At 37.2% G+C, this 23,314-nt stretch overlaps 1 protein-coding gene across 4 annotated transcripts in view; it reads right to left on the reverse strand.

The window, feature by feature from the left end:
* Window positions 1–23,314, reverse strand: part of LOC145992074 (uncharacterized) — a 184,408-nt gene that overhangs the window by 41,617 nt on the left and 119,477 nt on the right. Inside the window, exon 1 of one of the 4 annotated variants that reach the window (XM_083128283.1) lies at window positions 22,474–22,492. The exons of 2 other annotated variants lie outside the window; for them this stretch is intronic. The gene's annotated coding sequence lies outside the window, so the exon portion shown is untranslated. Of the gene's footprint in view, window positions 1–22,473; window positions 22,493–23,314 lie in introns of those variants that run through there. One more of the 4 variants, XM_083128282.1, reaches the window with a different exon arrangement.

Here is a 23,314-nt window from a genome sequence, read left to right on the forward strand (position 1 = left end):
GTAGGTGCTGGAATCAGGACAGTTATGGGTTTGTCACAATTGATATGACAAGAACACCTAATAGTGGCAAATACAGAAATAAAATCAACGATTTTCTAGACGTTGAGACATAAATAAATAACCATGAAAAGGCCAATTATTGATGATCTTAAGTTAAGAGATTATCTTGTAAAAAGATTTAAGGGATGGAAATCAGAGAACCGAGGAATTTATGAAAAACACAAACAAACAGAACAGCCTGTAATTGATGCTATTAATAATTTAGGTAAGAATATCAAAACTGTTACAGAGCAGAATCAAAATTTGATCACGGAGCTTGTACCTGTAGCTGCAAGGAACATATTAGATTATCCATTCACCCCACTTTCCAGTATTCATACACCTAGTCCTGTTGCTCCTCGAAGAATTGAAGCTAGTCAGGATCCTATTGAATTGGGTCTTCTTGCTCAAAAATATTTAACCACACCTAAAGACAACAAAGATGAGGTTTTTGGCTTATATGCTGACACAGAGCTTGATGGCAGCATCATACATAGAATTGGCAATTTCAGAGTAACATTTATGGGAGATGATATAATTGTATATTCAGAATCTCGTCTCGGAGAAAAAGGTGCTTTTGTTAAGTACCCCGGAACACCTGGATTGTGGGAACTGATGACTCGGAAGAGACCTGGCAGCTATACAGATCAAGATTATGAGGATTACAAAGAAATATTAATAAAATCAGATGCTCTATACCAGAACAATGATCCCACACAAAAAAGGGTTAAGTCGAGCAGTGGAGCAAAATACAATAATTTAATCAAGCCCATATGGTCACAGATCAAGACAGGTAGTGGAATCAAACAATATAACACCCTTCCCAAAGAATTTGTGTGGGTTGATGATGTCAGGAAACTTGTAGATAGGTTGCTGGTGATAGCTGGGGAGGAAAATGCTGGGAACCACAATTTTTACAATGAAAAGGTTGGAATTATGGACATGATAAGCACCAAATTGTCTAATTTTATAGTGAATGACCCTAAGGGGATTGGATATCTCATAAAAATTATTAATACTCTACCACCTAAATTTTGGAATATTTCTGAGGGTCGGGGGTTGGTTAATGACATCATAAACAAGCTGCCATTTGAACTACACATTCCAGGCTATCAGTATTGTGGTCCAGGCACAAAATTGGATCATAGATTAAACAGAGGTGATCCTGGTGTTAATCCCCTCGATGCTGCTTGTAGAGACCATGACATAGCATACAACACACATACTGATCTTGACAAGAGACATGTTGCAGACAAGAAATTAGAAGAGGCTGCATTTGGTAGATTTGTAAGCAAAGATGCTTCTTTGAGTGAAAAAATAGCAGCATTGGGAACCACCATAGCTATGAGCACCAAACAAAAATTGGGGTGGGGGTTGTGAACGTGTATATAATAAACCTACAATGAAGGCCAAGGGTGTTATGTATCAAGTACCTTATGCAGGTCTCAAATCTCTTAAAACTATTGACAGTCTTTTGACCAAAAAGCAGCGCAAGAAAAAAAGCTCTTGTCTTGCCAAGGGACATGGTATGAAATTGTTGCTTAGCACCCCCCAATTAAAAAAATTACAACAATCTAGAAAAAAATGACATGTGGGGGGATTTATATTTACCATCCCTGCCATCTTAGCTGCTCTCGGGGCTGTTGGGAGCTTGGCTGGGGGATCAGCTGCCATAGCAAAAACAGTAATAGATGCCAAGAAGAATAGGGCAGAATTAGATGAGCAGAGGCGCCATAATCTTGCCATGGAGAAAAAAGGCAAAGGTGTTATGAATAAGTTTAAAAAAAACAAGAGCCGCTTACAAACCAAGATATTGAAGCTTTAATCAAGCCACTGGGCATCAAACATTTTAGAGGTGTGTACATGTCTGATTCTTTACCAGAACAACCACTCAACAAAGAGTGTGGCATTGTTAATTTGGATGAGTACAAAAATCAGGGCACTCACTGGATTTGTTATCTTAAATATTTAAACAATGAGGCATTTGTGTTTGATTCATTTGGAGGTGTTCCACCTGAAAATTTAATAAAATATCTAAATTCAGCTAATCTTTATTACAATAATGCCCGTGTTCAAAACTTCAAAGATGTTAATTGCGGACATTTGTGTTTATCTGTTCTTAGATATATGTCTCAAATAAATAAACCATCAATTGAAGATTTTCAAAAAGCCTTGTGGTATTTAAAACATCATGGGGGTATTCCATCTCACCAGCCAAAATTCAATATTGAAACTCAAATTACATGATGACATAGTGTATCCCAAAACAATAGCTCTCAGAGCATTTTACGGCATGTACCTGATCCCCAATATTACACACCACAACAACACAATTGCAGTAGGGGATCAAAAAATTGTCATCACTCCAGGGCAATATAATCTATCCACTTTAAATGCTCAATTACCCAGAGGTGTAGTGTTAAGTCAAAATTCTGTCACTCACAGAGTAGAGATTGTATCTGCTACAGAAACAGTGGATCTGGGTACTATAGGAGAGCTGTTAGGCTTTGAGAACAACACAAAACTTGAAGCAGGCATCAAACACACTGCTATGAATATACCTAAATTCTTAGCCATAGAGACTCTGAATATTCACTGTAATGTGGCTGAGGGTATGATCACCAAATCAAATGGCAAAGGCACTCACAAACAAACTGGCATCATTGCAACATTTAAACCTAATTCTGAATTCATGGAGCCAATCATCTACAATCCATCCCCAACATTATATTTTCCTGTGTGCCATAATAGAATAGATTATATTGAGTTGATGGTCACTAATGAAAAAGAAGAATTAGTTGATTTTGCTGGAGCCACAACAACTGCAATCATAGAGATTAACATTTAAATAAAAATACATACAATGGAAAATATTGAGAGTTATGAGCTACAATCATTCCCCCCAAACAGGAGGACATTTGCAAATTTAAATCAACCCAACACAGAGATAGAGGTGGATCTTGATGTAGGGGATGGCTTTATACACCCCCACAGAGCAGATCTATACATCAAATTTGATGTCGTAAAGCTCGATGGTACAGATTATCCGGCAAATACAAATATAAGACTTGTAGACAATTTTGTGCCGCATCTGTTCTCTGAAATTGAGATCAGAAAGCATGGCGTTGTTATAAACAGAGTGGATTATCCCGGCATTACCTCCACAGCTTTGGCCACACTGAAATTATCCAAAACCGAGGCTTCTTACTACCAAATAGGTGGATTTGAAGCTGGTGATAAGATATTATCTAAAAGCCACACAGTGCTGTTCCCGATGCGCCTATTGCCAGGATTCTTCTCAGATTACAAAGATATTATGTGGAAGGGTGGTTTAAGAATCACATTTAGGAGAGCTGCAAATGATAATAATGCTTTGATGAGGTACAGTACATTAAACCCTACAGGGGAAGCTCTGCCTAATACCCTACCAGATGCAGGCAAATGCATTATTCAGACTATGGAGTTAAGAATCCCGGTTGTTGAATATGAGGCCAGTTATGCTCTTAAATACAAAGCAGATATCATAAAAAATCCACAGATTCCTCTGCAATTTTACACATATCAATCTGTACAGAAGCCCGCATCTGGTACATATTATGAGTTTGATGCTACAAATTCATTCTCCAGTATTCAATACGACATGCCTGATTTTGTAGTGGTACTGTTTCAGACTGGAAGACACAACAATCAGGAAAAAAATTCAAGTAAATTTGATAGCTGCAACATCAAGAACATATATCTTAAAAATGGCAGAAATGAGGTCTTTCCTAGAGAAAATTATAATTTAGACATGTCCAAGGATGATTTCCTCAAATTATATGAGGCATTTTCGGCATTCAAAAGGGTCACTACTGGCAATACGGATATATATTACACACCAGATGAATTCAAGGCACAGAGGCCCATGTTTGTCATCAACACTTCAAAAAGGAAACAAGTTGTGGTGAATGACAGGACAAACATTAAAATTATTTGTGAATTCCATGAGGCATTACCTGAGGACACCATTTGTACTGTTATTCTCATAGGTGAAAAATCATATGTTTATGATGTGAGAAATGAGAGAGTCACGGAGCAATTCTAGAAGAATTGAAGCTGGTATCCAATTGAACTTAAACCAGAAGTAAATATGTATGTGCGTGTGTGTGTGTGTGTGTGTGTGTGTGTGTGTGTGTGTGTGTGTGTGTGTGTGTGTGTAGGTGGGTGTGGGTGGGTGTGGGTGGTTGTAGGTGTGTGTGTGTGTGTGTGTGTGTGTGTGTGTGTGTAGGCAACAAGAGGGGCATATTTTCCTTTCTCAGGGAGCTCTTCCATTCCGAAAAAGCTCTTCCTTTCCGAAAAATATTTGAGGGCATTTTCACAGAATTCTTGGATTAGCCAGAGTTCCACACTTGAGCAAAAAGCTCATATGCTCATGTTGAGCCTGTTTTAAGTATAAGCAAATCTGCTAGAGGAGAACTCTTCCTTTCCGAAAAATTCTGTGCTGGTAGTATCATCAAACCCACTACTAAATAATAGCATTATATATGGTAATGAGATATGTTTTTATGTGTGATAGTGGAAGGTTGTAGTTTGCTGAACTCAATGTGGCTAGACTGTTTATAGTTGTTTCGGCCTGGGTTGTTGCCAGGGCTATGTGTCTGTTAAAAAACATCTTCTCTTGAAGAGTAATGCCAAGGTATTTAGCTTCTCTTACTCTTTTTAAGTTTCTTTCTCTGAGTTTGATTTGAGGGTTTCTTTGTAACTTCCCCTTAAGGATAATATAATGAGTCTTTTCCGAAGCTATTTTGAGTTTAGCATGATCACACCAATTGGATAAGTAGTGTAATTGGATCGTTTCTAAGTAACACTTTGTAGGTATCCCTTTTTTTTATCAATTGAAAATCAGTTTTTGACATATTTTGACAATTTTTTGTTGATGTTTTAGCGTTCAGCGATGTTTTAGTACAAATTTTCACTGCACCACTTTTTTCCCCACTCATACTTGGTAGGTATATCACGATCTTACGTGATATAACTTAACCTATCTTTTTTTCTTACGATTTTTTAATTTTTTTACGATCCTAAGTGATATAACTTAACCTATCATTTTTTTTATTTACGCACCGAACTAACCTACAAGGGACTCTGTTTGTTTTAATATTTCAGTCGAGAACATGAAGACGATAACTGAGGAAATAGTTCTAGTGTTTGTTTGCAATTTAAGATTTTTTTAACGCTGGACTTAGAAAATTTTTGATTGGTTCCATGACGACCTATGTTTATTTTGGTATGGGAGGACAGAGGACACCTAGACGATGCTAATGAAATCAACAAGTTATTCGAATTACGGAACTTGTCATTTTGACCTCCCTAGCGAAGCATGTTCTTAAAAAATAAAAATCATCGGAAGTTTCATTTCGCAAGCCACGATGAACTTAGGAGGCACAGGCTTGTATACTTTCCATCTTTCGTTCGGAGGGACAACGTAATAAACCATTCAATGATGGGGCCTCCCCCATGGCGCAGTGGTAGCGTTCTCGCCTTGTAATCAAAGGGTCCCAGGTTTGATATCTGGTGGAGGCACATCGTGGTTCGGATCCCACTTTAAACTGTAGGTCCAGTCTCGATTAGTCACACTGTGCATAAAGTGGACTTAAAACACCAACTCATCAACAACAACAACATTCAATGATGATAATGTTTATGAATTTGTTCGGATTGAGAAAAGTAAAAATTATCGTGGAAGAGCCACCTTCTTTTGAATATCCCCTTTCCTCTGTTCATATTTTCCGTCCTTGATTTCTATTATGTTTCCCGCTCGTCAGAGTCAAGCGTTCTTTTTTATCACAGCTCTTCGTTTTCATTTTTCTTTCAACGTACAAATTCATGTTATCATGTCATGGAAATTCTTCTCCTTTTTTGCATTGCATAATTGAAGATTTGAAATAACACAGGATGAAAAAAATGCTATTGGCAAACTTACGAAGAGAATGAATTTGTAAGAATTCCCTTGTCAATATGAATACCTTATTACTAACTTTGTTTTTGTTTAATACGTGAAACCATATTACATTGAATATTAACTAATTAATTAATTCTCTACCCTTCTTGTACCCGAAAGTTCGATTTGTCCTTATCCTGAGCAAGATCTATATATATTTTTTTAAATTTTTTAGTTCCTTAGATATGAAACGAGGAGACAAAAGTTTTATGAAGAGAAAAGTAACATGAATTAAGCCTTCTTTTCATTTCCTCTTTAATATCATTTTCATTTGTTAGTATTACTCCTAAGTATTTGGATTTGGAAAACTGGTTCAAACAAGTTGTTATCACTTGGTTTCGGCCTGTAAGCACATATCTTTAGATTTCTCATTGCTAACTTCTAAAACCTATCTCTTTAGCTGCTTTGAAAAAATATTTTAGCATTATTCTTAATTGTATTTACATCATTCCCCAGTAAGTCTACATCATCTGCATATGCTAACACTACTTCGTTAGTTTCTTTTACCTTCCTAGAAGCATATTCGAAGACAAAATTTAAAAAAAGCAATGGAGATAATGCATCTTTTTTTTTTTTTAATCCACCATGAATTGTACATTTGTCAGACATATTAACAAGTTTCTTCTCGACTAATTTATCTCTTTGGCATCTTTGACTTCAATCAAGTTAGATTCTGCTGTGCGTATTTAATTTATTTCTGATTTATCTCCTACATGAATTTTTTAAACATCATTAAAATAGTTCTTCCATCTATTTAAAATAGTCAGCCATTTTATATCAAGTTTACTTTAGGTTTCCACCCCTTTCTCAATTCATTTGCACCTCTGATACTTTTTATTTCAATTTCGTTAATTTTACTTTTCAAGTAATCTTCTAAAACTTGCTGTTCTTTAACCGCCTAAGTCTATTTCTATTAGTACCTCCCCGATGGCGCAGTAGTAGCGTCGTCGCCTTGTAATCAAGGTATAACGGGTTCGATCCCTGGTGGAGGCATGTAGTGGTTGGGATCCTACTTTAAACTGCAGGTCCAGGCCCGATTAGCCTTACTGTGCATCAATCAAATCTATTTCTATTAGGTTATGCGAACCATGGCTTACTTTTTCTTGATTTATACTTTATTTAACTGCTGATTCTATTGCATTACGTACGTGTTCCCAATTCTTATTTACGTCTGTTTCATTTAAATCCTGCAAAATTAAAAAAAAAATGTACAATTGTATAGGTTGAAGTTCATTATATGGAAATAAATTTAATTTTTTTTTAAAAAAAAATCATTTTTTTTTGACAGGGATTTTTTTTTTTTTATAGTGACATGTGCTTTCATAACTAACTAACTAACTCTCTAGCCTTCTCAAACCCAAAAGGTTCATGGCTGCATCAACACATGCCTTCCATCTGTCCCTATCTTGAGAAAGATCTATATACTCTTTGTTTCCATCCCTACCAAATTTTTCCGTTAGGTCCATCCCAAATATTGTCCTTCCATCTTCGTCTTAGTTTTCCTACAGGTCTCTTACCATCAGGTCTCCCAACAAGAATCCTGTAAACTCCTTTTTTTTTCCTCTCCCATTCGTGCCACATGGCCTGTCCACCTAAGTCTTCTTGATTTAATTAATCTAATAATATCTGGACATGAATATAAATTTATGTAGTTCTAAATTATGTAACCTTCTCCACTCACCTATCTTCTCACCCCTTTTTAGATCCAAATAATTTTCGTAACGATCTTATTTTCATATACTCTCAATTTATGTTCCTCTTTCAATATGACAGACCAAGTTTCACATCCATATAATACAACAGGCAAAATTACTGTTTTGTATATTTTAACTATAAGTTTCTTAAGAGAGAAGTAACATACATTTCCTAAATTAAGCCTACTTTTTTATTTTATATCCTCTTTAATATAATTTTCATTTGTTAATATTACTCCTAAGTATTTGAATTTTTAAACTGGTTCAAATAAGTTATCATGTGCTAACCACTGAACTGGAAACCAACAGCGTTGAGGCAGGGGTCCCAGGTTCAAATCATGGCCTGGGCATGGATGTTATTTGTGGTGTCCCTTCATTAATTTCATCATCATCACATACTCATCTTCGCGTTTAGCCAAAAGTGGCGTAAAAAAGTAAAATAAACGAAATCAATTAATTGGTGCTAACCACTACGTCACGAGGTCGACTGGTACAGAAAGGCTAATCGGGGACTACAATTTAAAGTAGGACTCGAACAAGTAAGTGCCTCCACCGGGTATCGAACCCAGGACCCCTTGTTTACAAGGGAATCGGGGATGCCCTCTCATGCACGGTGTTGAATCATGGACAATAAAAGCATCAGACCAAAAAATCGGTGCCTTCGAAAAGGTGGTGCTGGTTGCGAATGCTACGAATCTATTAGACGTTTGAAAAAACTGACGAACGATTTGAAATGAATTGTGTATTCAAGAAAGGTTCTAGACAGTTTGCTGTCATCAGATTTTACAATACTTTGAGCATGTAGCACGTCGTTTTTGAAACTGGTCCTGGGAATCCATTCTCCAAGGAATAGAAGAAGAATAAATATCCAGAGGTTATTTACCAATTAGATGGATGGATCAAATTGAACATTTTATATGGACTCACATTTCCTTACGAGATGCATACAGAAATTTAATTTTGAGAAATGAAGAGGACGAATTGAACGTAATTTAGTTGTACAGAATGTTTACGAGAGATTGAGTATCTATATATTTCCGCAGATGCAACGACAATCTGGATACAGCAATCCGCGACCATTATTTAAGAGCTGTTGTTGGATGACTTAACAATCACATCACCGCAGAAACAGATGGAACTGGTGAATAATAAGCAGTTGTTTTGATGCAGCCATATCACTGCAAGAATCCTATATCCTTTCTTCCGCGTTACAGCATTATTGCTTCTAAGAGTAGAACTTCATTCACAGCCGCATATAAAAGCCATCATCGCAGAAACACCTCACGATATAGAAACATGGACGGCACATGTTTTTAGAAAGTTACATTACTGGAGCGTGCGTACTTGAAAGTACATTTTTTTGACACTCACCTTTCAGAGCCTTTTTTTTCCGCTCTTTTAGTTCGTCACTGCAATGAAACGTAAAAAAGAAAGTTAGTATTAGGTCGTAGTAGATTACACTGAGGGCCCATTGACAGACGATCTCTGCCTTAGAGGAAAACATCGTAAGGGGAGACAGCCTTATAGGAAAATGTCGTAAGTCATTTCAAAAGTAGGTCAAAGGGCTGCGCCAAAAAACGAAGCATCCCACCTGTCGGGTTTAGTGTGTCGGTCGAGTCTCTGTGTCCTCTGTCCTCCCATACCAAAATAAACATAGGTCGTCATAGAACCAAATTTTTTCATCAATCGAAAATTTTCGATTTTGGAGGTGTAGAATACGTATACCAAGTTTTGGTGGTCCTGGGGTCAAGGGGTAAGAAGTTACCCCACCACCTCCCAAAAACTTTGATCACTCGTAACTTTTGAACGAATAGTCGTAGAGAGGTCGGGTTTAGTGCGTCGGTCGAGTCTCGGTGTCCTCTGTCCACCCATATCAAAATAAACATAGGTCGTCATGGAACCAAATTTGACCCCCATCTGTCGAAAAATTTTCCAAGTCCAGCGTTAAATTGCAAATGTCTCGAAAAACAGTGAGAGAGAGAGATAGTGCAAAAATCCTCCCCGTTGACCCTTTTGTCGATATTGGTGATGCAGAGTACGTGTACAAAGTTTTTAGAGGTCCTGGGTCAAGGGTTGGCCAATTGCCAAAATATTTTTTTTTCATCGCTCGTAACTTTCGAAAGGATGATCATAGAGAGCTGGGATTTCTTGCGTTAGCATCGTCTAGGTGTCCTCTGTCCTCCCATACCAAAATAAACATAGGTCGTCATGGAACCAATCAAAAATTTTCTAAGTCCAGCGTTAAAAAAATCTTAAATTGCAAACAAACACTAGAACTATTTCCTCAGTTATCGTCTTCATGTTCTCGACTGAAATATTAAAACAAACAGAGTCCCTTGTAGGTTAGTTCGGTGCGTAAATAAAAAAAATGATAGGTTAAGTTATATCACTTAGGATCGTAAAAAAATTAAAAAATCGTAAGAAAAAAAGATAGGTTAAGTTATATCACGTAAGATCGTGATATACCTACCAAGTATGAGTGGGGAAAAAAGTGGTGCAGTGAAAATTTGTACTAAAACATCGCTGAACGCTAAAACATCAACAAAAAATTGTCAAAATATGTCAAAAACTGATTTTCAATTGATAAAAAAAAGGGATACCTACAAAGTATTACTTAGAAACGATCCAATTACACTACTTGGATAGCATATTGATTGCAGTAGATGCTTTATCTTCGATTTCCCTTCTTGAGTTACCGGAAGTGAGCATGATAATGTCATCCGCATAAGCTATGATCTGGTCTATGTCTGGATGGTCTTGTAGTTTCATAAGCGCAAGCTCCAAGTTAGTATTCCAAAGCTCGGGTCCCAGAATGGAACCCTGAGGACAACCTTTTGACGTGATCTTACTCATTTGTAGATCCGGATATTTGATGCTAACTTTTCTGTTAGAGAAATAACTTTTAAGAAGTAGGAAGAGTGTACCTGGGCAGTTCATATTTTTAAGTGTTTGAAAAAGGCTGGGCCACCACAAGTTGTCAAATGCCCCGGCGATGTCCACCATAATTCCAACCATGTACTTGTTTGGAGTGTTTTGTGTTGTAGACGATAGCAGGCGTAATGCATCGTCAGTGCATTTACCTTTCGTGAACCCAAATTGTATCCCTGATATGGGTTTGAGCAGGATAAATTCTTTGAGTCTTTTTAGGATAAGTTTCTCGAAGAGTTTTCCCAAAACGTTGAGAAGGCATATTGGTCTGTATGAATTGACCCTGGTTTCATCTTTATTTGGATGTTTCTTGATGATTATTAAGTTTGCTTCCTTCCAGGTTTCTGGGAATATCTTCTGAACAAGGCACTCATTAAATAGTTGAGTAATGTAAGGCGTAAGTACTGGGGTGATTTCTTGTATTATTTCCACAGGAATTCCATCTGGTCCCGGTGACTTCTTCATTTTCATGCTGCTTATTTCGTTTTCTACTTCCTGGGTAGTGAAAGGTAATATCGGTGATTCTGGATATGGCTGGTGATAGATTTTTCTTGTATCCTTATTTTCATCGCTGTCGGTTTCAGGTTTGTCGTCTGGTATGAGATTCTTCATTAAGAAGTTGATGGTTTCTTCCAAGTCCTTTGTCATATTCGTGTTGTTCTCGTCATTAATTAAGGTGGAAATGGTTTGCGGTTTTTTTATTTTGCCGGTAGCGATTTTATACGGGGTGCCCCATTTATTTATTTCCAGACGTTTTTCGATGAAGATATTCCATTGTTGTGTCTTATAATTTAGTAGCTCGGTTTCGTATTGCTTTTTTGGCACGGTAAATCTGGAGGTTGGCATTTCTGTATTGTGCGATGATGGATTTTTGATATAGTTTCCTGGCTTTTTGCATTTGTTTCTTAAGGTTGGTTAGTTTCTTTGGCCATGGCTTGCTCTTCATTTTCCTTTGGTTATTTCTGGGTGTTGAATTTTCAATTGCTTGTCTGATGTTTGCAGAGAGTTCCTCTGCGAGCGTGTTGAGTGATTTTTGTTGGTCCAATTGTTCAGGGATAATGAGCTTTTCTAGGAATTTTTGATGATCGATTTTTCTCCAGTTCAATATGTTCTCCTGGTTTGTCTGTTCAAGCTGGTGTTGCCTGTACATTAAGTCGAATAGTATTAAGTTGTGGTCGCTTGTTGTGGCGAGATCTATAACTTTCCAGTTTTGGGCATCGCCCAAGGCCCTTGCATTCGTGAGTGTTAGATCAATGTTGCTTGAGGAGCCCGCCCTTCCCCTGTAGGTGGGGGGATTATCTGGCTGATTTTCGACTTGTAGGTTGTGCTCAGAAATAAATTCCTCCATGGCTACCCCCTTGGTGTCGGTTTCTTGGCTGTACCACCACGGAGAGGAGGAGTTCGTGTCAGCTGTGATTATGATCTTGTAGTTTTTGTACGCATTGCAGATCAGATCGATTTTTTCCAAATATGGGTCTATGTCATGGCTGAATTGAAAATAACTATTTATTAGGATCCAAGAACCATGCTCGGAAGATATTTGAGCGCAATTTATGTGTGTGTCACAAAATTGTGCTATTTTGGTGATTGTTAGATTTCTGTTTAGGTTAATTATTGCTGCCATGGTTTGATTGCGGTCCTGAATTGTGTGAACGTTGAGTGGTATGTAGGGAATTTTGTTTTTGGATGTGTATGGTTCTTGCATGAGAATTATGTCAATGTATTGCTCTTTGCAGTAATTGATTGTTTCAAGTGTTGCAAGCTTGCTTCTTCTGGTGTTGATCTGTGCAACGCGTATCTTGTCGTTATCTATGAGTGCCGTACTAATTGGTGGCATCGGGGCCATTAGTTTGTTGCTATGAACTCCATTCTCCCGTGTGCCCTTACGAAGTCCGCGTAAACATCGTCAAGTACCAGGGACTCTCCGCGACGTCCGAAAGCTGTCTCGGTTAGCCGGAGCAGCTCCTCTGTGTCGGTAGGAAGGTTGTAAGTTTTTAACGTTATCCTGTCCACTGCTTCTGGTATGGGGAAGGTAATAGTTTTGCCCTTGCTATGCTTCTTCCTGACTAGTAGTCTCAGTGCAGTAATGAGAATATCTCTCTCTTCTAGGCGTGAAAGTTTCAAGTTGTGTTCGAAGTTTCTATATAGGTACGGATCCGAGGGATGGGATGAGTGTTCTGGCGAGGGTGATGGAGGTTCCGAGTCAGTATCGAGATCGGTGTCATATAATTCAAGTGTGTCTTCTGCAGTGAGTTCAATTTTCTTGAATGTGAGAGGGGTGTGAGATGATGTGTCAGATGTAGGTGTTCGTGTCAGAGCGGGTTTTATTACCTCAATTGGGGCAGGAGGAGTTGGAAAAGGGTCGTTGCGGATGGAATGGGTGTTTGTGGTGGATTTTATATGCTCCGATAGGTTGGACGGTTCAGTAGAGAGGTCGAGAAGGGTTGGGGGATTGAAGTATGTGCTATATGGGTACATGAAGGGGGGAGCTTCTGGGTTTAGCGTGGAAGAGTTTACTAAATCGATTGCTTTTTTTAGTCGGTATGCTGCCGCTCTTTTAGCGTTTCTTTTTCTTCTACTTGGTGGATTTCTTTTCCGTTTTGTTTTAGGGGTATTCTCCATAGTCTGTCTTGTCCACTAGTCTTTGCCACATGAGGGTGTATGTTGGGCAGTCTTTGTTGTCTTTACTATTGCATGTTTTGTTCCTGTTTTTACATGGAATGCATGTTTTCGGTTGGTTTTTTTATCACAGTGTTGGCGTTCATGATACTCATTTCCACAATGGGTGCACAAGGGTTTGTTTTTGCAGTATTTTGCTACGTGGCCCAGATCTCCACATTTCAGGCAACGTGCAACCACGATATAATCTTTGATGAAAAGAGATAGGAACGGTAAATATACGTTTTCTGTGCGAAGAAGGATTTTTCTAATTTTACTTGTGGTTTGTACAACTAGATGTACTGTGTTGCTGTTACAGGGTCCTGTTTTAAATCTCACATTGAAATCATTTGTGTATTCTTCATATGGAATTGATTCTTGGAGATTAAGGCTGTAAAATTCTGTGTAAAATTCCTCTGGGTCTTTATTGGCCGGAACGTCATATATGATCAGAAGTGGATCCTTTTTTCGAGGGTTTTCTACTTTGATGTTGTGTTTAGGAAGATCTTTATTATTAATTAATTTCTCGGCTCCTTCTCTGGAAGCTGTTTCCACTATCACCATTTGATTTGTGGTTCTTATGCTTTTGATTTTGATATTTTCCCTCACTGGATTTACTGTGGTGGTCAAAATTTCCTGTATCTTCTTAGCACTCATCTTTGTCGGACATAAAGACAGTGTGCTTTACGGTAGATGTGGCTTTCTGTATTTGTTGTTGTTTGTCGGTTGTTGTTTTTTATACAACCTGGGAGCATAATACGTCTTCTCTAGGGGTTGCAGATTGGACATGGTGATTACTATCTTGAAGGATTTTATTTACGGCGTTGAGTGATTTGTTCTCCGACACTGTTTCTTCATGTACTTGTTCTAATTTGCTCATCAGTTCTAAGAGGATGGATTTTCTTTCTTCTGATATGTTTTTATCTTCAGCGACGAGGGTAGTAATTTCTAATACCAGTTTTCTGTGCATCTCTAGCTTGATAGTCTGAGAAACGGGAACACTGTCTATTGAAGATACGCCAGTCGCATTGGAGTTTGATGTCTGAACGTTGGTGCCTGGTGTCTGGGAGGAAGGGGTGGCTGAGGGGCTGAAGGGGTTTGCAGGTGACGGGTTGAATGACTTTTTCCAGTGGTCCTGGGGCTGTTGTAGGGGCGAATCAGGCTTCCTTTTTGTCAGAGGTGAAGGTGGGGGGGAATGACGGACAGGGCCACCCTGTTCGAAACCAAAGTAAGTGTTTTGCTTGGGGGTAGAATTTTTGTTTTTGGGTGTGGCGCCACCGGTAGGAGCAATGAGGAACACCAACAGTAGTCCAAGTTGTGCGCACTGATGAAATCTGGATTAAAGAAGCCAATTGACGGAGAGCGGCCGTTAACTGCAATCGCACCCAAGTCTAGTAAGGAATTGAGCACTAGGTTTGGAGATATTCAAGTCTTGAGTATCACTATTGCGCTTAGACTGTTGTGGGAATGTTGGTGTGGCGATTGATAATTAAGTTATTTGGAGGAGGTCGATATTCAACTCTTCAATACCAACAGTGAACCTAAAGTTGACATGAAAACTTTGATGGGGGACTGGATATTAAATTGATTTGGTATAAAACTGATATATAGTGATTCGCTATTTTCATATAGCACGGAACCCATTAAGATGTTCTGTTTTTACGGACCACCCTCCCAACCAAAACTGAACTCGATGTATACTCGTCGGAATCTTTATTATAAATTACAATATTCATTTTGATACGCACCCACTTATTGTATCATTTTAAGTGTTTGATATGTTTAAAATGTTAATTGTCTATTATGACGTAATTTGTTTTGTTCAAATGAGTAGTCTGTTACGGTTATGGACTAACCTTAAAACATTCGATTGTGAGTTGTTAGGAGAGAAAAATTATTATGGAGGTTGCTGGAATAATGGACGTGATTTCCTCACAACCAATTCAACATATCATATTTCCCATAAATCGCTGGAAAATTAATAATATATCATGGGAATCATATACAATTTTAATAGATTCTTATATACTTAAAGAACAAATAAATTCCTCTCAATCGGTTTCATACTATACACTACTCCAATATATCACAGAAGTTTTAGACATTCTCAGTTCACGAAAAAGAATAAATTTTTCACGACTAATTTTTCCAAAAATTCATTGGTGGACTTCGGAATGTGAGACAGCAAAAGCCAACCGAAAAAGGAGTGAGAATCATTTTGCTTCATATCCTACCCTTGAAAATCGAATATTATGGAAAAAATCAATAGCACAAGGAAAAAAAATATTTCTACAAGCAAAACGTGAAGCGTGGATTAAATATTGCAATTCAATAGACATGCAGGAATCATCCCGAAATGTGTGGCATAAATTTAATTCCTTACGTAAACCATGTCCACCTCGTAGAAAACCTATAGATAATAGTTGGCAAGACCAATTTTTAATGCTTTTGGCTCCACCATCAGTACACCTTCCATATAAAAAAATAGAGGAAAATATTTCTAACTTTTCACTTGAATTCCCTCCCATTTCTACAGAGGAATTAAAAAACATCATTAATAATATTAAACCCACTGCACCAGGTCTAGATGGAATACCATACCAAGCCATAAAATATCTACCTAAAGCAGGTTTAGATATTCTTGTATCTTTTTATAATAACATATTCCGTACCGGTATAGTACCGAGGGAGTGGAAAGATTATATAGTTCTCCCAGTTTTAAAAGCAAATAAATCACCACATTGTGCTACATCTTACAGACCCATAATGTTAATTTCAGTTTTGGAAAAAATATTCGAACGAACGATATACCTCAGAATTACCTGGACACTAGAACGTCAACGTTTCTTTTATCCTACTCAACTTGGCTTTAGAATCAATTATGGCAGTCAAGATGCAATAGCTATCCTAAGCACTGCAATTCAAAATAGCAAAATTAGTCGTTCACACTGTTATAGTCTTTTTATAGATGTGGAAAAAGCATATGATTCTATCAATTTACATATGCTTTGTAACAAACTAGAAAATCTTTTCATTCATCCTCAATTATCGTTAATCATATGGAACCTATATTCCAATAGAAATATATATGGATGGTTCTCAGAAACAATTAGTGACCCTCGTTTCACTAGCATAGGAATTCCTCAAGGCGCACCTTTAAGTCCTTTATTATTTAACATTTACACAAATGAAATTCACTCCTTACCTCTTTATCCGTTCCAGTTAGTACAATACGCAGATGATTTCTGTTTTTACTGTACTACAGATGATGCAACCCAAGGTATAATTAAAACACAGAGATTAATTAACACCATTAGAGAATGGTTTCATAATGCAGGATTAACCCTTAGTGAAAATAAATCCAAAATCATTTGCTTTAATAACAAACGCACAGATAGTTATCCCAATAATATTTTACAAATTTCTGACATCCCAGTGACAGATTCTCACAAATATTTAGGTGTACATTTTGATAGACGTTTTACATGGAATACACACATTTTATATTTATTAAACAAAGGTCAAAAGTTTTTAAACATAATTCGTAGCATGACAACAACAAAATGGGGAGGCCACCCAAAAATTTTACTTCTCTTTTATAGAAATTGCTTTCGCTCATTTTTCGACTATGCAGCTTTCAGCTACGGGGGAGCAAAATCCAATCTACTCGACAAAATAGATATATTACAAAGAAAAGTATTGAGAATTTGTCTAGGTCTTATGCAATCAAGCCCCAATGTAAGTGTTTATATGGAGAGTAAAGAGACTTCTTTGAGTCACAGGCGGATTCAATTAACAATAAAATTCCTCCTTAAATCATGGGAAAATCATCCTCATCCATTTAATAAATTGTTTGAAATACAAAAACAATGGGCTGAAGCCGATGTAATAAATCCTCATACCACCTCATATTTCCTTGTATACTGTCATTACTTATTTCCAGAACTTCGATCTAATACTTTCACTCTCTTACATCCTTTGATCTATCAACTAGATATTCCATTATATACTCAATGTTCAATTCACTTCAGAGATCTAGGTTTACATGCATTGTACAGAGAAAAATGGCCAATGCATGTAATGATTTACACCGATGGTTCTAAGAATAACAATAGTGTAGGATGTGCCTATTACATCCCAGAGAAAAACATTTATCAACAATTTAGATTACCTATAGATTCATCTATTTTTACTGCGGAAAGTTACGCCCTTTACAAAGCCTTACAATATGGAATAGCGGAAGACTTTAAAAAAATTCTTCTCCTTACAGATTCGCTGAGTGTTCTTCAAGCATTATCTACATCCTATCCCAAATTATGTCACCAATCATATCTTATTATTTTAATTATTCAACAAATTCAACTTGCTTGCAAAAGAAACATTGACATACAATTCAGTTATGTCAAAGCACATAATATTAATGTAGGAAATGATAGAGTGGACATATACGCTAAACAGGCCAGAGATTTACAACTCATAAGTTTCAATAGGTTAATGTATACTGATTTATTACCACGAGTAAAAATCAAACTTATGGAACAATGGAATGAATGGTGCAAAGATCAATTTAAGTTTGTGGGCAACACATATAGATGGATTGCAGAATTTAAATCTAAAGTCCCTTGGTTCAATTCATACACACTCCCACGGCAAGTCATAGTTTTTATTAATAGATTAAGAACAGGACACGTACGTACACCAGCACATTTAGCAAAAATAAAAATTATAACTCAAGAAAATTGTAAATGTGGCAATATTAATCCTGATGCTCAACATTTAATTCTAGAATGTCCAATCTATTCAGATCAACAAATCATACTCTACAAAGGTTTTCAACGTTTAAAAATTCCATTTCCAATATCACTATCATCCATTTTAACAGATTTATCCCCTTCATTAATATGGATGCTGTATGCATATTCTCGAAAATGTAGACTTGAAATATAAAGTGATTTTTAAGAAACAGCAAAATGGACAAAAAAAGTGAATTATTTATAATAATTGTTATATATTTGTGATTCCGATTAATTTGTGAGACTAACTGCCAACTTTAGAAGAAAACATTAAAATAAATAAAAAAAAACAATAACGATGTCCAAAGTCGACAAGATAATGCTGACAGGGACAAAAGAAAGAAGAAGAAGAAGAATTTGGAAAGGTGAATGTGATAATTTGTGTAGTGAAGAACAATTATGAATTTAATACATTTTTGTTTCTAATAAGGAGTTTAATTGCGAGTGCAAGTTGGTAATGTTTACGTAAGCATATCCTTATCTGATTTTCCACAACCTGAGGGCTTCAAAGTAGGCTGATAAGTCTCACGATCGCCGTGGAGGAATAAACGTAAGTTGATTCTTTGAGTATATTCCGGGGAACGTAACAATTTTTTATTCTAATAATTGTAATCAAAGTCAAGTGTATGGTAGCCTGTTGTTGTGTAATGAGACTACTGGTATCGCAATTCACTAGCAAGTCTCGTTATATGCGTTCGGTTCGATGTTTCCTCTTTTCGTCGCAGATCACGACTCGTCGCAACATTTTAATCTGAAGGCCTTATAAACTGCAACACTTCACAACCAACAATCCACAAATACAAGAGAAAAGAAGCGAAAAGAACAAAACAGATCAGCCTTTCCAAACAGTTAACACGTTTCTTCCCGTATGGAGTAAAGGCTCATCTGGGTTTTTGTCCGCCGATGACGTCACACTCACGCCAGTCGCGAAAAGAGGCGTGTCTGACCCCATCCTTTCCTTCTAGTAGTCTTGATACAAAACGGGAGAATCTATATTCAGCTTAGGGCCAGTTTTTCAATGTCCTGTTAATCTTTCTGTTAACTAACTGCCAGTTGGAGATAACAAGCAGTCTTAACCAGCACCGGGTTTTTCAATGTGAAAGTAACTGCCAGTTAACTAAACCATGGTTCGTTCTCCGAAACAGTGTGTTGGCAATTCTGAAGCACGAAAATTACAGGAAATCGATCTGCGCGCCATCTGTTAGTATAGTTTCAAACCGCGTCGACTGGCACACAGCCTGGCGTGTAAATATAGAACTACAAGCACGCCGCGCTCGAAAGCACGTTATTGCATTGTGAAACGATAGGAAGAATGGCTGTGTATCCATTTTGTATACTTACGAAATAAATTAACGAAAGACAGCACTACAAATTTGGTTTTCTTCTAATAAAGGTCAATTCCACGTGGGGGAAATGATGTTATGAGGCGCAAGCGCAAATACTTTCTTGTAGAAGAAGCGTGAAGAACTCGAGAGTAGAGACATTAATAATACCTGTTAGTTGATATAAACACTATTATTATTATTAATATGTAAATATTGTACATTTGACTGCATGCTTTGTACCTCTCTATGCATGTCGTTGAGCGAAAAAAACAACATGTTAATAGTAAGCATGCTTTCTAAAATTCTAAAAGTATGAAGGTACGAATAAAAATAATTTTAAAATTTACTATAATATTTATCCGAGAAGATCATTCAACAATAAAGCGTGAATTGAATGCAACACACGTAATAAATAATTGACAAGAAAAAAATACCCGTAACCAGGACTCGAACTCGTATTACAAAACACAACACGCTCCGAAAGGTGGTGTCGCTAAACACTACACCAAATTACTGTTTGGAGATTGTCCCGCCTGGTAGACCAGATATCCTGGCCACAAATTCTCTAACACAACCTTGCCAAGCGAATTCTAGGAACTACGCTGCTTAATTTCCATATTTGCATGGACGTTGGTAAGCTCTGCCAAACAAAATGAGTCTTTTTCTGTACGAATTTAAAAGTTTTATGAATCATATCTTGTTTAATCTGACAGTGAAGTTGCGAGTGTGGAACTTCGATAGCTGCACAGGGCATCCATGTTGCTTCGTAACTTCCAGTTAGGCTGGTAACTGCAAGAAGAAGTACCAGTAAAGATAATCGCCACCAGAGTGTCAGTTGCGAGCTAACTGTACATTGAAAAACCCAAATTTTCACTAACTTCCAGTTACGTGCTAACATGAACCTTAACTGAACATTGAAAAACCGGCCCTTAATCGACATCCTGGTGTAACTATAACATACCAGGATACTAAGCGAATATTCCTGAATGTATGCGAGTGGATGTATGCTTCTTCAGGAGTCTCCCCCCCCCCTTTCCTATGTCCATCCGTTCCTCCCACTAAAATCTTTCATCCGGGTTCTTTGCCAGAAATGGGGTTCATCACAGCAATTTTTCTAGATTATTTTAACACCACTGAGGTTAAATGTTGACCAACGTATTCTGGTGATGTGGACCTCCTTGGATAACTGTCTTTGTCCCTGTAACACCATTTTTCTTAACAGTGCATATACTTGAGGCTCCCACATTCTTACTAGGGTGCGGCTTCATCAAATACCGCGTATGTAAAATGTGAGTGAGTTTGTGTTTTAAGTCCACTTTATGCACAGTAAGGCTAATCGGGACTGGACCTACAGTTTAAAGTGCCTCCACCGGGTATCGAACCCGGGACCTCTTGAGAGAAAGGCGAGTATGTAAAATGTAATCACACAAATTATATGTACCATATATACAGGGTGAACCAAAAGTCCAAAACATAGGAAACCAACACTATTGCACACATATCTCTAGATGTGCTAATGCGTGTTCATCAAGAGTGAGAGAAACGTATTGCAACGTGGGTTCAAACCAATGGTAACCACGTAGAGCATATTATATTGCATTGCTTCTTATCACAACATATTTATTTTTTCTATGTATTACGACTTTTTGTCCACCCTGTGTGTGTGTGTGTGTGTGTGTATATATATATATATATATATATATATATATATATATATATATATATATATATATATGGGGGGGCTTTCATGTCAAAGTGGCCTCAAATCTCGATTCTTGCCATTAAATGAAATGCTGTAAGCTTATTTTATCTTGCGGGTCATCAATTTAGACTTCCCACTTGGACAAAAATTCTAGTATTGTACATAATTAAGTTAGAAGGTATAAGGCATTTTACATATTGTTCGTTTATTTTAACTTTTGTTTTGTATTGTGTCCCACCCGTGACACCAAAAAACAAGGAATACCTCCTTAAAGTGTTACATCTTCAACTCCATTAGAATATTATAAGGTCAATTACCTTCTCTCATTTTCTTAAGTAAGTGCATCAACAACAGTATTCACTATCGGATTAAAATTATAGATACTCGAGTTTGGACTCCAATTAAAAATTAACCAATACACCAACTTAAAAACGAGTTACATCAAAATTTAGCTTATTCAATTCTGCGTTAATCTACACTAACCAAATTTTTAGTATGCATTCTATTTTTTACCGCCGTGAGAACAAAAAAAGGGCCGGTTCTTTTGAGTTTTGCAAACGATCTCTCTCTTTGAAATTCTGTAAATCAAAAACGGGTTGTCCGATCGTTATGAGATCTTAGTACGGTGCAGGTAGAAAAGTTTTAAACAGAATTCTTAATTTTCATGTGTTCAACAAAATTTGTCCAAAAACAGTTCTTCACAATTTTGCGAAACAACTTTTTCTTAGTATTGGGTAATCCTACAAATACAATATTGGTCTTGTTTTGAAGCTCTTTGCATCTATTTTTAAAGTGCATTATCATTGTCAATCCACATTGCGAAACAGATTTTATACAGTTTCTGTTTATTTAACGGAGTGAAGCTGTACGTGGAACGTGGCAACGTTGACTCACAGCGCCAGCCCGCAGTTTTGCACGGTTCAACGGACATCGCTGTGTAACGTGCCCTTTTTTGTTCTCACGGGGATCAAAAATATAAAACATACTCGAAAAGAAAATTCGTTAGCGTAGATTAACGCAGAATTGAATAACCTAATTTTGATGTAACTCGTTTTATGTAGGTCTACTGCTTAATTTTTAATTGAAGTCCAAACTCGAGTATCTCGTATAATTTTTAATCCTACAGTAGTTTCGCAATTTAAGCAACAGTTTTCTTAGCTTCCCTGCAATAAAGCTTAACTAATTTAAGCAACACTTTTCTTAGCTTCCCTGCAATAAAGCTTAACTATCAGTAGGATAGTTACTTTAATGCCTAAAATGCTGCCTGGGCGATGACAATGGAATTCGCGTCAGGCTATATAGTTAAATGTAGATTGATAAAAGTATCGCATAAGAAAATTGACTCTACTCTTACCTTTTATTACTGGAGCTACTGATCCTTGAACACATCTAATATCAAGTATAATAGCAACAGGATGTATGTGAACAGGATGTTTACTTCCTCCTCTACACCCGATCAGGGTTGGCAGGCTTTGATGGTTTTGTATTGCATAGCAATATGCGTTAATTGACTAATGCTTGCAAACTGCAAGTTTTTTTCTTATTTTGCTAGAGCCATATAGATCAGTGTGTTAAATAAGATAGAGATATCTACACCCGGGACTGGGAATGAAATTCGCAGTCCCTACAATTCGCTACTCCTTTCTTTAGGAAACTCTTGTTGTACTCGTAGTTCACACCTGTTTATTTATATTCGCTAGAAACAGCAACTCCTCGAGCACGTAAGGAATTTTTAAAGCAAATTATATAAACTTTGTGTTAAGGGCACGAGTTCCTCTACAACAAAACTCACTTGGGATGTAAGGGGTGATCCACTGGCGTACACAGAGGAGGGAGCTGATGAGGCTACTGCTCCTCCAGAAATTTTGAAAAAATCACACTTTTCAAATTAAAGTAGTAGTACCGAACTCGGGAAAAAGACAAAATGTTAACCCAAACCCCACTTTAAAAATGACCCCCGATTACAATTATGGCCTTTGAACAACCTTTAAGACCTGCGTACACCAGTGGGGTGATCCTTTCGAAAGACACCCAAATGTCAACACCCCTTCTTGGCCTTCATTTTGCAGACTAGCAAGGCTCTGGCGACTGGACTCACAGACAGTATAATCACAGACATCCAATCTTTTCACTATCATCCTCATCTTCGCGATTAGCTAAAAGTGGCAGAAAAGTAAAGTAAAATAAACCCAATC

This window comes from Lepisma saccharinum, chromosome 9, assembly GCF_977018435.1.
Source record: "Lepisma saccharinum chromosome 9, izLepSacc3.1, whole genome shotgun sequence".
Classification (NCBI taxonomy): domain Eukaryota; kingdom Metazoa; phylum Arthropoda; class Insecta; order Zygentoma; family Lepismatidae; genus Lepisma; species Lepisma saccharinum.